Source organism: Pleurodeles waltl, chromosome 11 (assembly GCF_031143425.1).
Source record: "Pleurodeles waltl isolate 20211129_DDA chromosome 11, aPleWal1.hap1.20221129, whole genome shotgun sequence".
Lineage (NCBI taxonomy): Eukaryota > Metazoa > Chordata > Amphibia > Caudata > Salamandridae > Pleurodeles > Pleurodeles waltl.
Window position 1 is genome coordinate 428,965,132 of NC_090450.1, and position 16,299 is coordinate 428,981,430.

Genomic DNA, 16,299 nt, shown 5'->3' on the forward strand with positions numbered 1-16,299 from the left:
GTTCTCTGCCATGAGGAAACAAGCTATATTATGGCATAATCTAGGTCTTGAAGGAAGAAATGTATATTGGAGCTTGGAAGAGGTTATGATCAGGCATGGTGGAGGGGAGCCTTATAATATATAGGACATGTCAGTCATGATGATGAAAAATCATTTTGGTTCTCGAATAAATGAAGTATTAGAATAGCACAGGTTCTTTAGAAGAGTACAGGATAAGCAAAGAAAAGATAGGGAGTTATGTTGCATCATTGCAAACATTCCCCTGCACATGTGAAGGTGATCAGCTTATGGATTCTTTAGTAATGGATGAAGTTGTTAGGTGCACAAACAATAACAAAGTTAAAGAAAAACTTTTGGCAAAAAATCTTAATTTGAAGAAGATGATTGCCATTTTGGACAGCATAGAGAACACCTGTATGTGGGTACAAGAGACGAGAGAAGACAAAAGTAAAGATGGTCATGTTGAGGAAGGGTAGTGTGCAAGATCTAAAGAAAGGAAATTAAAAAGTGGGAAAGTAAAAAAAAAAAAATAATACATATGGTGAAAAAGTTAAGAAACTCCCAAATGATGAAAGTAGCAAAAATTCAGTTCTGAGGTTTCTTACACGTGGCAGTGAAGGACATCTTTTAAATAGTCTAGGATGTTTTGCAAAATTTGCTATATGCAAAAAATGTGGAAAAAGAGACACTATGCTTCTGTGTGTTGTGGAGCTAAAGATCAAGGAGAACATTGTGTAGAAGAAGATAAGTTTGTATTCAGTGTGAGAGAAGATGGATTAGTAGATTGTGAATCTTTTGAGTTTCCTGAATGTGAGATCATGATGGGAGGAAACATTGTTGTCCCTGTTAGCTGATTCAGGGTCACTAGATACTATGCTGGGTGACGCAAATTGGGATCAGGCATTTGGTAGAGACGAAATTGAGTTATCACCTGATATAAACCTGTTGGGTTATGGTGGTGTCAAAATAGATGTACTTGGTTATGCTGCAATGGATATACAATTCTTGGATCGTGAGACAGGAAATGTAATAACCTTTTAGGATAGACACACTAGAGAAAGATGGAAATTGCCCTTAATCCCAATGTGCCACAGAAAGTGTTATTACTCACTAGGAGGATTAACAGAAAACATGTGTTTGGAGTTTTCCAAGGTGTTTGGTGACCACTTAGGATTAATGAAGAACTTTGAACACAAGATTGTGTTACAAAATGGTGCAACACTGTTTACAAGTAGAATATGGAAAGATACCTCATTTACTGATGGAACCCTTGAAAAAGGAGATAAACAAGTTGCTGGATGCTGGAATGATCGAGGAAATTGAGTGCTCAGAATGGTTGGTTCTGGTAGTTCTGGCACCAAAGGATGGTGGCAAAGCATTTAGCATGTGTGTGGATTTACGGGAACTGAACAAACATATTTGGGTAGATAGACAACCGTTAACCAACATTTCAGAATCTTTAGCTTTGATTAATGATGCTACATTTTTCAGTGTCATCGATTTGTCCTCTTACCACCAGGTTTTACTCTATCTTGAGTCCAGATATCTAACATAGTTTGTAGCTTCATTGGGGCCTTATAGGTTTGTTTGCATATCTTTTGGGCTAGTTTCTGCTAGTTTCTGGAGAGTAATGAAGAAGGTGTGTAGTGCTTTTGCTCTTATCTAGTTTTTAAGCACTTACATAACATATCAAGAATGCACTTCTGAGTTCAAAGAAGACTTTTATTGTTGTTAATTCTTCCCCAACCGCAACTTTAGTAACTGGCGGATTATTAGATTTCAAGCACACGTTAATGAAAACAAAATATATCAGTTTGCAATATACACAGCAGGGTATATTTATAAGATATTGAATGCAAAGCAAAACAAATACTTCACCGTGTGAGAAACTATTTACAGCTTCATCTTTCTAGGGTCTGCAAGCTGATGACTCCTTGTCAGCTGCAAGAAAGAGATTTATCTACCCACACGGGATGCTGGCAACTGGCGCCAAGCTCCAGCACGAAGTCAGGCAGATCCGAATCTAATTCTCTGAAGCCTGTGACATTCGTTACAAAGGTGTGCCCCCTCCTCTCAGACTCGGGAAAACTACGCAAGCCTTTGGAGACTGTCCAGATCTCCTAGACTACTCCTCTTCCCAAGCTCAAGCGGAGAGAAAAACAACCAATGTACCCTCTCTTATCAGGTCTAGTCTACTGTGAGAAAAACATCTTGGTTCATCTTGTGCAAAAACACAGCTTGGAAAAATACAGCTTGGATTCTCAACTGCAATGTCTAACTTCACGTTAAAGGCAATAGGCAGCTAACCTAAATATCAAATGCAATGTCTAATGTCATATCAAAGCCAATAGGCAGCTGAGCTGAATACAAAATGCAATGTATAATATCATGTCAAAGCCAATAGGCAGCTGAGCTGGATACAAAATGCAATGTATAATATCATGTCAAAGCCAATAGGCAGCTGAGCTGAATACAAAATGCAATGTATAATATGTCAAAGCCAATAGGCAGCTGAGCTGGATACAAAATGCAATGTATAATATCATGTCAAAGCCAATAGGCAGCTGAGCTGAATACAAAATGTAATATATAATATCATGTCAAAGCCAATAGGCGGCTAGGCTGAATACAGCATGTCAAAGCCAATAGGCAGAATACAGAATGTAATGGCTAATGCAATGTCAAAGCCAATAGGTGGCGAAACTGGATACAGAAAGTAATGGCTAATGCCATGTCAAAGCCAATAGGCGGCTCAACTAAACAAAACATACAATGTGCTACTGGTGAACATTGAGCAACTAAAATGCGCAATGGTGAAACACAAAGTCATTGGTCAAACAAAATTAATCAAATGGCAGGACAAGGTGCTAGAAGGGTTACATAAGGTACTGTTTTTCCAGGATGACATATTGGCCTCTGCAGGGACAGAAGGAGCATGATGAGCATTTGTGGCAGTACTAAGTCACTTGCAGGAGGCTGGTGATAAAGAAAGATAAGTGTAATTTTTGGGTGACCTACTTGGGACACACAATCTGTGGTGAAGGAATAGGTTTGAATTGGATTTAGCAAACAGTATTGTTGAGGCACTGGCACCAGAAAAGAAAGTCAAAGTGCACTCATTTTTGGGGTTAGCCGAGTTTTGTTCTAAATTTATCCTGAACTTTGCCAGGTCTATCACTACCTTTAAAATTGCTATTGAAAAAGAATTCCAAATTTGACTCGACGAAGGAATGTACATTCGCTTTTGGTGACATTAAAAACATTACTGACGAACTACCCACATTAGGACATTTTGATGCTTGCAAAAAGACTGTGTTGACAGCAGATGTCAGCATTCAGGATTTAGGAGCAGTGCTTTTCCAAGTGGTGTATTGTCAGGTTGAGGTGGTAGCCTTTGCTTCATGCGTCTTGAAGGTTGCAGAAGAAATCTACTCCGTAACTGAGCGGGAAGCACTGGCTGTAAATTTGGAAAGCCATCATTTCAAATTCTATCTTGGCTGTATGTAGTTTTTAATAAGGTCAGATCATCATCCACTGTGTCACATTTTCACATGTAGAGGGGTGGAAAATGAATCTCCCATACTAAAGAGATGGATAGATAGCTCAACAGAATTCAATTTTGTTGTGGAATATGTTCCAGGAAAACAAAATGAAGTTGCAGACTGTTTGTCAGGGCTACCTATTGAGCAGCAACAGGATGTTGATCATGATACCACATTGGTCGGGTGGGTACACAACTCTGTGATTGATGATAAAGAATGGCTTGAAGCTAACCTTAAGGATGCAGATTTTGTAATCTTCAAGGACTAAGTAGTCAATGGTTGGCCAGATAACCAGGATGTTCCAAACTTATTAAGTGGTTATCTAGATGTTAAGGAGCAACTTTGCATTGTGGAAGGGAAGTTCCTGAGGGGTTACAGGATGATACCACCTTGCGTCTGAAGGTTTATAAATTTGGCAAATGAAGGACACTCTGGAAGGAATTTGACTAAAACTAGGTTGCTAGAATGGTACTGGTGACCAAGAATGGATTGTCAAACAGAAAAGGTTGTGAAGGACAGTTGGCAGTGTGCAAACAATAAGTGTGAGAAAACACGTACAGCCCATTGTCACCGGTTGAGATTCCAAATGAACTTTGGAGCAAATTGGAAAGGATATTGCAGGGCCTTTTCAACTTATGGCTAGAGACAAGCAATATGTTTTATTATTATTTGATCATAGTTCCAAATGGGTGGTCACCAAATGTGTACCAGCTGTAAACACACAACAGTAATTGAGTTTCTTACTAAAGAATTTTCATGCAAGGGTGTACCAGATTGTCTGAGGACAGACAATGGAGTTCAGTTTGTCTCACAAGCGATGTGTTCATTTCTCAGATTTATAAGTGGTTTACTACAAAACCGCTTTATATTCCCCATGGGCCAATGGTTTGGTGGAAAGTATGAATATTTTTGTGAAAAGTTGTGCTCAGAAGGCATTACAAACCAAATGTTTTTAAAAAAAATGTGTTAACGATTAAATGTAGGCAATAGAAATCTAAATTTTTCTGAGGCTACATTAAAGTTCTGTAGAAAATCACACTAGGAAAAATGGAAAGCTAGATGTAATGAGAACTTCAGCTTGTGAAAATCCATAGAAGGTAGGTAATAAGGTGTGGATCCAGAAACCAGGAATTTTGAGAAAAGAGGTTACTCTAAGTTTTTAGGGGGCTTTCATTATTGTTAGGTAAAAAAACGTAGTGGTTCTGGATTCACATGATGTGTGGAATATGGCAAGTTTGACTAAATTGAGTAATGATAAATTGTCTGGAGATTATGATGATTTAATGAATGAGACTACAATTGTTTACCCAAATGAAGCCTGTGCAAGTTCCATGTGTATTTAATCTGCTAAAAGATATAGAAACAAACCAGTTTGGCACAAAGTGTAGGCAATGACATAACTGTTAGAATTTACATTTATGTTTCATACATATAGAGCTTGTTTAATATAGTGCAATTGATATACCACTTCCGTTATATAAGTAGTTCAGTTCCATTATATGGAAATATTTTGTGGGACAATAAGCTGTTCAGTTCCTTTAAATGAAAATATTGTTTGGGGAAAACATGTGTCATGATCTAGTAATTGTCTTTTTACCAAGGGCTTGGAATGTTACATATGTCAATGTTGCTTAAGTTACTAGTGTACCTGGGATGACAATGATGTCATGAAGCACCTAGCTCTGGTGAGAGAGTTTAGTTTGAATTCTGGCAGTTTGCCAAGGGAGCTGCTGAGGGTTGGTGGTCTGAAACTTGTGGAAATAAACCTTTTGAAGAAAATTGAACTCTGAGGCAGTGGTGCATCTTTGATATATTCCTTCCTTTTTTAGAAAAATAAAAATATACAGTATTATTATTATAGGGCATTGGCAGTCCCCTCCACTGTTTTTTGTTTTTCGCTTGTTTTTTTTTTTTTTTTTTACAACCTGTTTTGCCTTCACACAAGTCCTATTCCTTCTTGGGTCTGTTTGTTGATTTTTTTAGCAGCCTCTCACAGACCCAGTCGTTTTCTGAGCAGTGTCTGCTGTGGTCACTTTAACATAGGTTTTTGTAATTTCCTATCGTCTTCTCAAGAAAAGCACAGCTCTTCTAGACAAACTGTGGAAAAAAATTCCCAGTCCCGTGCTGTAGATAATCAGGGTTTCTTGAAAGAACAGGGGTCCACCATTTCCAGCCTGGAAACAGTAATATTCCCTGCATAGAGGCAGGTCAATAAGTTTTCACGACGACCTGCTGACTTCTTTAATATTTTCCGTTGCTTTGTGGCCTAAAATGAAGCATGACAATACTTTCCTGTATTTAATGGACACCGACTCTGATTAGTCGTCTGATTTTTAGAAATCTGTACGTAGTTGTGTTTGATATTGAATATTAACCATTGTGTTACTTTCACCCATTACCTGTATCCACCTTAACAAGTAGAAACAAATATTCCCAACCCTGTGTGGCTCTATAATATCAGTATATATGTAGAACAGTGATTCCCAACCTGTGGTCCGGGGACCCGTTTGGGTCTGTGAAGCCTCCTTAGGGGGTCCATGACGGATTAGAAAATTAACTGATGTTAATAAAGTGTATATAAATAAAGTGGTTAAATGTAAAAATACATTTTAAAATGTAACGTAAATGTGAAGGAGTTTAAAATTCAAGGCTAAAAATGTAATTAGCATCCCAAAAAATTGATTCATGTGTGCGGTGCAGAGGCATCAAATAGAATATACTATCTATCTTGTGAGGGTTCAATTGGATTTAGAAAAGCTCAAACCTTTATATTGTTTACATTTTGCTTGTTTCCAAATGAAATATAATGTGTTATCATTTGTGTATGTATTTGATGAATGCTTGTTTCTGTATTTTTGTGTGTTGTTTTGCGGTTCAAATCATCAACAATGTATAGGCCTGTGTCCCTGGCTTTCAGTAATAATGCAGTGGGAGGTCCCTGGATTCTAATAATGATATAGTGGGGTGCCTGGGTTCCAATAATGATAAAGTAGGGGTCCACTGAAGTCAAAAGGTTGGGAACCCATGATATAGAGAATAGAACCTGTGGTTAATATCAGGACACTTGAGGTTTGACTCTACTGTGCGTTTTATATGTTGTATATTCCTCAAAACACTGCCCCCTATACCCATACAGATAAACTTTGTACTGCATCTGGGAATTCTAATAAACACCTTCCTTTCTGTGATGTTAGCTAAAAGGAACTGAATATGTTTTGATTTCGGCTAGAGATTTCTTGATGAAGTTGGCTACTTCTGCGATGTTGGGGTAGTAGCAGTGGGAGAACCCCAAGTAGAGGAACTCCATCTTCTAGTCACGCCGTAGGGTAAATTCAGCCTCTGACCTAGGAAATGTATTCTATGTTCAAGGAGATTGAGTTTTGGCAGAGCAACCTCCCATTTCTCTTTTAAGTTCCCCAGCTTAGCCAGTTTCACAGCAAATTGTAAATTTGTCATTTGATGCGTTGGAAGCCAGGGTGAAATAAAATGATGCTGTATCCATATTTTATTTTCTTCTTTTTCAGACAGCTGTATACTCTCTCATCATTTAGAGAGCTAGTCTGCAACCAGATACTACATTTCTTGGACCAACCCTTAATTTTTACTAAGACCTGGGTCTTCGCTCCTACAGCTTTCCATTTCAGAACCTTTTTACCGAGTAGTCCCAGTATGGATTGGCCGGCACCTTTTGTAACTCTTCGTTGTAAAAGCTACCCATTGCCATTGTAATCTGAGCCATGAATTCATACCTTCTTTAGGCTCTACACTCATCACTATAACAAATGTGTTGCTAAAAGCCTAATTGTAGTAGTCTGCAAAAACACCTTCCTATTTAGACACCCTGACACAATGACCTTCTATTGGAACATGTTTCTCTACTCTGGCTGTGAACCACTTTTCATAAATGGTTTTCCTTACTGCTATTGAATTATGCTGTGTTACAGCTATTGGTGCGGTGTTGATGGCTTTGTGGTAACTGGCATTATAAACACCTGTAAACAATTGTAATATGTCCACCTAGTGGTCTTTGGTGTAAGGCCTGAAATAGCTCCACATCTTAGAAATTAAAATTCTGTTAAATGTTTGATCAACACTGCTTTGACCTCCATGTGAATCTATAAAATGATGGATACTGTATTTCTGAAATAGCTTGTTTAGTAATTATTTTCCAATGTCTGTCTGCTTGAAGTGTTCAGCCTTTGCTGAATGTGCTGAAGGTCAGCTTGCACACCGGAATTCTGCTTCTTGTCCTAGGAATAACTAAGTAACACAATAATCCCATGATGATGCAGTCTCAGCATTTTTTTTCTAAAAGGTTTTGGGGCAACTAAAATGCCTTCAAGTCACACATTGATGAAAAAAACATTGCACACCTGCTTTTCTACAGATCTTTCTACCATCCTTCTAGCAAAATTCAAACATTAACTTTCCATGTGCTCAAGTTTTGTGCCTGGTGCTTGTGCAGTGAATCTCAGTGAATCTATTTTACATCACCCAAAATCTATCTGAATTGATGTTTTCCCCTTTTTAAATGATACTGCAGCCTTATCAAATTACACACTTTGTGTGGGTCTGATGAAAAACTGTTATAAAGGATGGTTCTTGACATGTATGAGGTGTATAGACACTTGGGAGTTTCTTGCTGCAAAATCATTGATTTTTATGACTGTAACAGAGTAAATAAGTCACTGTTTGAGACAGGCATTCACATCACTTGCTGAAACACGTTTCACAAGCCATAGCTCTTCACAGGGAATGCCTGGGGCTTACTTTTCAAAATCAGCCTTATTATGATGGACCCAAGCACATTTCCTACATAGCTCTCTGTTTGGATTGTTGACATTTCAGTCTGTTTGGAACATCCTAACCAGTAAAAATTAAGTCAACTGCATACCCTCCACCATGGCTCTTTTCGCTGATGCTTTCTGCAGTTCAGAAAAGAAAGACCATGTATGGGTTATAATTAAATATACACATGTATACTGTATACATAACAGTTGGTAAAGATCATTACTAACAGAGCCACATTCAGTGTGTTTGATGGTGGTTCTGACATCTTGAGAATTGTTCAGATCCATCAATGCAAAATGCTTGTATGAGCTTACTGGGTTCTTGCACAATAACCATTTCAGAAGACGATTGGTCCAAAAACCCCATACATTTATATATAGGTGAGTCGGGAACTGTTATAGGTTCTCTTGAATCATCTGTTTCGTGTGTATTGTTACTGGAGTATTCACTGCGGTTGTAGCCTTTAATAGGGGTTATCAGCTGCAGCAAATCCTTGTGGCTAAGTTCTGCAGAGCTCCTCATTAAAATCGGCAACATTGTGACCCCCGTCGTTAGTACGGCTCTGCTGTTTGAATGAGTCATCTTTTTAGCAATGTAGTTGAATAACTTCATATAGATGGTGGGGTCTCATTTCTGGAGGTACTTCATGGTTTAGCATTTGCTCCATAGTGAGATACTTATTTATCCATTCCACCAAAAGCGAGCGCACTCCTCTACATAACATCCTTGTCACATGGTCTTCAGGGGTCTGGGTTTGTGGGTTAGATCTCAAACCGGTTACATGATCTTGAAGGTCCAGATTCATGGGTGACATCAAGGCTGGGCCAGGTGATTGGACTAGGTTACCTGACTAAGGCAATGTCACATGACCACTCACCGCAACATGCCCACAATGATCAAGTGACACAGAAGTAACCCCACTACCAGGAAGTGGCCCCGAAAGCCTGGCCAAAGAAGCACCATCACTTCAACAGCAAGGTAACTGTCACTTTTTAGTTTGATTAAAAGCATCATTGTATCCCATTCACTTCAACACTTGTCAGAGGTAGTAAGAGTTCTATAAATCTACAGTACAATAGAACATACAACCTGTGCCATGAAAAGCAAAAATTGACAAACTGATTTGCAGTGTCTGATTCAGAACCTACAAAGCCCCATTCATCAGTCCTTGAAAGTTTTTTTTTCCCACCCACTTTCATGTATGCGGTGGGCTTTATTTTTTATTTTTTTTTTTATTTTATTTTTTTATTAAAATATTGTTGGATCCTGTAACTTCCAGGAAAGGCAGTCCGTTTTGGGAGCAGCACAAAAACTAAGACTGAGAAATGCAATACGTCTGGCACTATTTTTTAAAATTATTTTTATAGGGCAAAAAATCCCTTGAGCATGAACCAATAAATACTACTAGTAAAAGAAAAGCCTTAGAATCTAGTCATGGAGCGATATGGTAAGCCAGAATGGATGGTAACCATTTTTTATTTGAACGTGTGTAGGGTGTCTTCAATGAATGTGCTATTTTGAAGAAGAAATGGACTATCTGAATATTCTATGTAAAACAAAGCATTATTGTCCACGTCTTGCAGATTACACACAGAAATGACACCTATACTCATTAAAAAGATGAAACTGTCACAGTTAAGAAAACTGTAAACTTTGTAGATATGCACTTCAAACACAGTGGCAAGAGGCCTAGCTATAATTGCGCAATGGCCATCACACTCTTACTATGATCGTGCACGGTCCACTCGCCAACAGCTGTGGTGCAACAAAGTGACTTTTACATTGTAAGCCTAAAAACATGAAGATGTCGTCATTGGATATTTAAAAACCGGCTATGTGGGCATCTACTAATCTGAAAACCATGCGCAAACCTTGATTAACGTTTTTTTCCATTACTGAAGTATCAACCTGATCTTTGCTGGACCTTTATCAACATTTCACAGATTAAACAATCCCGACGGACATAACCAAACTGCCCCTGTAGAAGCACGGTGTCCTATTACGCCCTCTGTTGAAAGAAAGGTCTGTTTCTGAAGGGCACCAAGCCTCGCACCCCTGTTACTTGCAATTGCGTGGAGAGCACTATCGTCGGTCTGTTCCTCTGAGTTGAGGGGTCATGGGTGTCTGTTCTTCTGTTCCATTGATCAAATATTAAGTGCTGGTGTCTAAAGATTTTCTCAGAAGCACTTATCTGGCGCTGATGACTATCAGGATTGCCAAATACCAAGGCTGCCTAGTCTTGATTCTACCTCGTGCATCTCTTTTACATCGACATTCATTTCCTGTTCCTGTATTTCTCTTTAACGTTTTTTTTATTTTTTATCTCTGCTATCAACCTCCTTTGTGGGTTTTTTTCTCCCTTCTCTTACCGTCCTTTGCTCCTTTCGTGATTTTTTTTTTTTTTTTCTCTTTTTTGCTGTGGCTCAAAGTCTGATTAGGAAAACGAAGTGCTGGCCATCAAAATGAGTGCGAAGGAGTCGACCTGCAACCCCGGCTTAAATTAAGCACTGCCTACACACAACCCTTAGGGGGCAACCAGTTCAGCCTACAGCAGGCGTAGACTGCTCTTTGTATAATACCAAGTTCAAAGCCTTGTATTGTTCCAAAGACCATAACAAATGTTTAGTTGGCTAATTGTAACATTTGCTAAATTTAGTGTGTAAATATTCATATAAAGTTTTAGTATTACAACAGAAATAATTTTTTTAGCCTAAAACCCCTTATGTTTTATTCTATATTATGATCTTGCAACACCTTCAAGGGATGCCACAGCCCCCAGAAAATGGTGAGTATTTTCGGTTAGCAAAGAAGCTTTTGGGGTAAACTAAATAGTTTGGACGGTGGACTTGATAGAAAATACTTCAGTTTCTCTTGAGCTTACTGATGTTGACAAGGGGTTAAAAAAGCAGCCACAAGAAATAACTCCTCTCTAAATAGACTGCTTGTTTTTAGGCTACATGATTACCTGACGTAATACATGAAACATCTGCTTTTTTCAACAGAAAGTGGGACCGTTGAGACAACAGAGGGCTTCCAAATGAACCAGGCACCAATGGATGCCCAGAGGAAATTGAGGAACCCTGTAAAAGATGAAGACGTTCCTCCGACTGAAATGGTGTCTGTAGAAGACTGGCAGCATCCTCCCTCGTTACTTATGTACAAGCCATATGAATGCTTTATATGTGACAAAAAATTCAGTCAGATGTCGAGCGCAAGGCGGCATCAGAAATCTCATTCAGAGATAAAACCGTACGGCTGTACAGAATGCTGTCTAAGCTTCACTCAGCTTTCCTATCTGCACAAGCATCAGATGATCCATACTGGAGAGAAACCGTTCCAGTGTACAGAATGCTTTAAAAGTTTTACATGTAGCTCCAACCTACGTAAGCATCACAGAATCCATACGGAGGAGAAGCCCCATGAGTGTTCTGAGTGTGGTAAACATTTCAGTCAGATGTGTAATCTGAAGCGACATCAAAGATCCCACAAGGAGACAACCACTCTGAGTAAGCAACTGTATCAATGTGAAGAGTGTTTAAAAAGTTTCACCTCTAGCTCCAGTCTGTATAAGCATCATAAGAGTCACACAGAGGAGAGTCCTCATATGTGTCTGAAGTGTGATAAGCGCTTTAAGTGGGCATCACAACTGATTGATCATCAGAGATCTCACACAGGAGAGAAACCATACCATTGTACAGAGTGCAAAAAACAGTTCCTTTGCCAGTCTGATCTGACAAGACATCAGCGAGTTCATACTGGGGAGAAGCCATACAAGTGTACAGAGTGTAGAAAGAGTTTTGCACAGAACACTGATCTGTCAAAGCATCTGATGATCCACACTGGGGAACAGCCCTATGTATGTACGGAATGCGGAAAGCAATTTAGTCAGTCCTCTAATCTGAGGCGCCATCAGAAATGCCACTGACAAACACAAATTAATTAGTGTCGCAATACCATTGTTATATTGTCTAATAGAAGTAACACGAGTCTCTGAAAACAAAAAATTATCTGGACTTGACCTGAGATTTCTTGTAACAGTGAATAGGAAAAAGCAGCCTGTAAATTGACATTCTATTCCTGTTCTGTGGTGAATAAAAAACCTTGGTTAATGTCCATATATCCATCGCATAAAATAAAAAAAGCAGTGTAATCACAGTTAATACTTAACAAGGTCCAAAAGGAATGTTCAATTGACCACAGCTCCACCACTACAGACCACAACTTTGAAAGATCACATTTTACAGACGATATTTCAGTATGGACTGCAGCAGCTTCACTTCAACATAATATACTTTTTGGGTATTTTTCAAAGAGATGGCACGAAACAATTCAAGATTTGTTGAAAAAGAAGTTTCGGAAACAGCAAGACTTAAGACAGACTACTCATTTTAACAATAAATAATAAAATATTATAATGCAAATGCTAAGGATGAAAATTCTTGATTGGTAGATTGTGCTCATTTATGCAAAATACATTTTTATGGTAAAGGAGGTTAATCACACTATGTCTCTTATGGCACCAAGAGGGTGAAGGCCATCCACTCAATAAGGAAACTTGCCCTCGATATACAATAATAATATTCATAGTGACCGCTTCCTAAGAAATAGGATAAAGGCGGCAAACGGACATAATCATATCAAATCCAACCTTAGTGATGGGAAAGTAGTATGATAAGGAATGTCCCATTATGCAGCCATTGTTGTTGATCTGGTAAGCTTGCTGTTTGGAGAAGGTAATGGAGCCATCTGGGAAGCATTGTTGGAAGAGTAGCGTTTTCATCTCTGTTTTGAAGACCTCAAGAGATGGTTTAGACTAGGTTTGTTCTGCTTGATGGGATGGTTGAATTCACAACCTGGGAGCACATCCTTTGTATGTTTGTGTGAGGGCTCTTTTTCCGAGACAGTAGGGAACTTCAAGGAGCAGGTTATTGGTGCTACAATGGAGATGTTGACCTCCCAAAGCAACCAGTTTCTTAGAGCGATGGATCATGGTCTTCATGTGAAGACTTGTAAAAAATGCAGTCCAGTTTCAGAGTACTTCTTGTTTCACTTGGTAGCCCGTTCAGTAAAACCCAGGGCTGTAAGTGGGCCAGGTCACCCTAGATTTCAGAAACAGAAGTTATTGCAAATGAACGTTGAAATGGTGCCCTATATTCATGTCCGTTACTGGCAAAAACACAGATCAATTTCTGAACATTGAATGTAAAAAGATTAAGGTAATCCACATCAGCAGTTTTGATCCTGTTTCTAGTTCATGTTTTTTAATTTTTGCATTCCCTAAGAGCATTGGCTATTTCAAAAATGTTGCATTTCTGTATTTTTTTGGGATAACATATTAGTCTTGTATAGTGCATACTTTGAACCAAGTCATCTCCAAGTGTTGTAGCAGAGGGTACGACTAGTTTAGTAGTTCAGAATACATGGTCATCATATCTTTATCCTCTCTGCAGAAAGCACAGAGTATTGGTCACTTATTCCAGTAGCAATTGTGATTCTGTGCCACTTTGTATGCAGAAGGTATACACAGTTGTGAAAAAGGCAATGCATTGGCTACAGGTGAGTAGGTGTGTTGTGTTTTGGGGGGGGTGACATGGAAGATACAATGAGCAGTCTAAACAGCTAATAACGATTGACAAAACCAATGGTCCTACTTGGTTTGAGATGTATATCGGTTGTGCTATATATCTGGATGCAGTAGCAGAAAGCTCAGAGATGAACTAAAATGAACTAAAATGTTGATTGGGTGGCACGCAGAGTCACTGAAAGTTAGTCCACTTGTTAAAGCCACACCCTTAGTTACACAGGGCACACATCTTTTAGAGACTTCCACACTTTTTTCATCCACTTTTAGGCCTGGTGAAACCTGATATTAGTATGGCAGCAGCATGGAGAGCTTCATTCATGGGAGTCAGTTGGAGTCTTGAAATCCATGTTAGGCCATTACCATAGTCCATCTTGGGTGGGCATTTGTTTGAACCACCTGTTTGAAATCCTTCTGGTTGAAGAGGTGTTTCATTCCATAAAGGAGTGATTTGAAGTTGCAGCTCTGTGATCAAGTACTCTATTTGGGATTGAAGGTTCAGGTTTTTGTCTAGCTGAAAGCATAGCAATTTTGTGCAGTAAATGGAGAGTCTGCCATTGAGGGCACTAGCCGCATTTAGCCAGGATATAAGAGTGATTTCTTTGAATTACGTCTTCAAGAGATTCAGGTTAAGGTGATGCTGGGGCATTTAGGACTGTATGTTTGCAAGTATCCACGCAATGAATTCTATATCCCTTGAAGTAACTTTCAAATACAGCTGAAAGATGCCAGCATAAATGAACTATGATGTTGGAGAAGTTAGAGAGAGGGGACGAGTGGCTCTGTGAAGAAGTTGAAAATGGAGAGGGTGAGAATGGAGCCTTGGGGGCACTTTGATGGAGTAAAATATTATTGGAGGTGGCATTAAGATATATATATATATATATATATATATATTCTTTTTTTTTTTTAAAGATTGGAAGAAGTTGTCCAGATACAGGAATAATGCATTGAGCACAGTCCCTTTCAACCCTTCTTAACTTTCAATATTTCTTGTGAATTGTGCTGCATTGGAGTTAAAGCTGTACAAGACCCTACTGTAGCTACATCTTGAAAACTGCTGGCATGTGTGATTGAAAGTGGAAGAAGAGCTAGCTCAAGAGAGTGGCCATTCCTGGACTACTGGAGACACTGCCCTGGGTGGGAGGTAAGTGGGCGGCGGCTTTCAGGTACCAAGAAATGGGTCTAGAATGCTTGGATTCTCCAGGGCATGATAGAGGTGGGGGGGAGTCGAGGTGCTGGCCGTGACGCTGAAGTTTCAGCTGCCTGAAGTGCCACAGAGGCCCCAATGAGGCTGGGAGAAAACCTGCTGGGACTGCCAGATCTGTGCTGGACTAGAGTGTGACATCACAGGTAGCCACTCTGAAAAGACAAAGGGCCATATGTACGAACACATTTTCCCATAGACATAGAATGGGTAAAACCCTTTGATACATCTGGCCCAAAATCACATATGTGTGTGGGGCAAGAGGGAATACAATAAGGAGAGGTGGAGCGATTACCACTAGACCAGCCCTTTTATTACAGTTGGCAGTCTGTGTATCAACAAATTGCAACAGTTAGCGTGGTGCTACTGTTTATACTTTTTAGTAAAGTGCTTTTATCTGAGGTGAGACCATCACGCCTTTGAGGACATCACAGGCAGATTGTAATCTAAACACACATAGGCGCTCCTCTGAATTAACCACTAACTCTGGTTTCTGGTGCTGTGAGATTACATATGGTCTGGACCTCCTCATGCCTCTCCTTGTGAGCTAACGGATTGAAGGCAAGATCTCTCGAGCCAGATTTGCGAAGCCCAACTGGCTGGCATTCTCAGCTGGCACCAATCTGCTCTGTTGTTAAGTTGTAAATGGTTTATCTAGTTTCAGTTACGATTACCTTATCACATACCTTGAGCGCATGAGTCGTACAGTGTCTGCATTAATCATGTTGTGTCAATGCACTTGTAGCTGCAATGTACAGGGACTAGCTTAGTCGTCCCAGTCAAGGCTGACTTTTGATCTGACAGTCCCAAATAAACTGCTAGATCAGGTTCAACCGAAATACACCATGGACTTATGTAAGGACCAATCTCAAGCAGTACCCAACAACCTGACTCTTCCTTCAAACGATACAGCTTAGCCTTCTCTCCATTGATATTACAATTGGTGCTATAACCAATAGATTTGATCTCATGGAGACTAAAAATGGATAAACAAGATCAATGCAACAGAACAGCATATATCAGATATGGAAGACAGCATCCAGGTGAGGAAGAACAAATGAGGGACAGTCATCGAAGCATAGTCTGAAGATCTGGAAGCATGATCATGCAGGAATAAGCTACACATTGCGGGATTACAGAAATGGCGATTACTGGAAAGTTCAAAGGTTACATGATTG

The 16,299-nt window shown here is 39.4% G+C and overlaps 1 long non-coding RNA gene across 1 annotated transcript in view; it reads left to right on the forward strand.

The window, feature by feature from the left end:
* Positions 1-12,720, forward strand: part of LOC138266629 (uncharacterized) — an 81,685-nt gene extending 68,965 nt beyond the window's left edge. The window contains exon 3 of the long non-coding RNA XR_011199586.1: positions 11,336-12,720. This is a non-coding gene — a long non-coding RNA (uncharacterized lncRNA). The remainder of the gene's footprint in view (positions 1-11,335) is intronic.
* Positions 12,721-16,299: the final 3,579 nt, after the last annotated feature.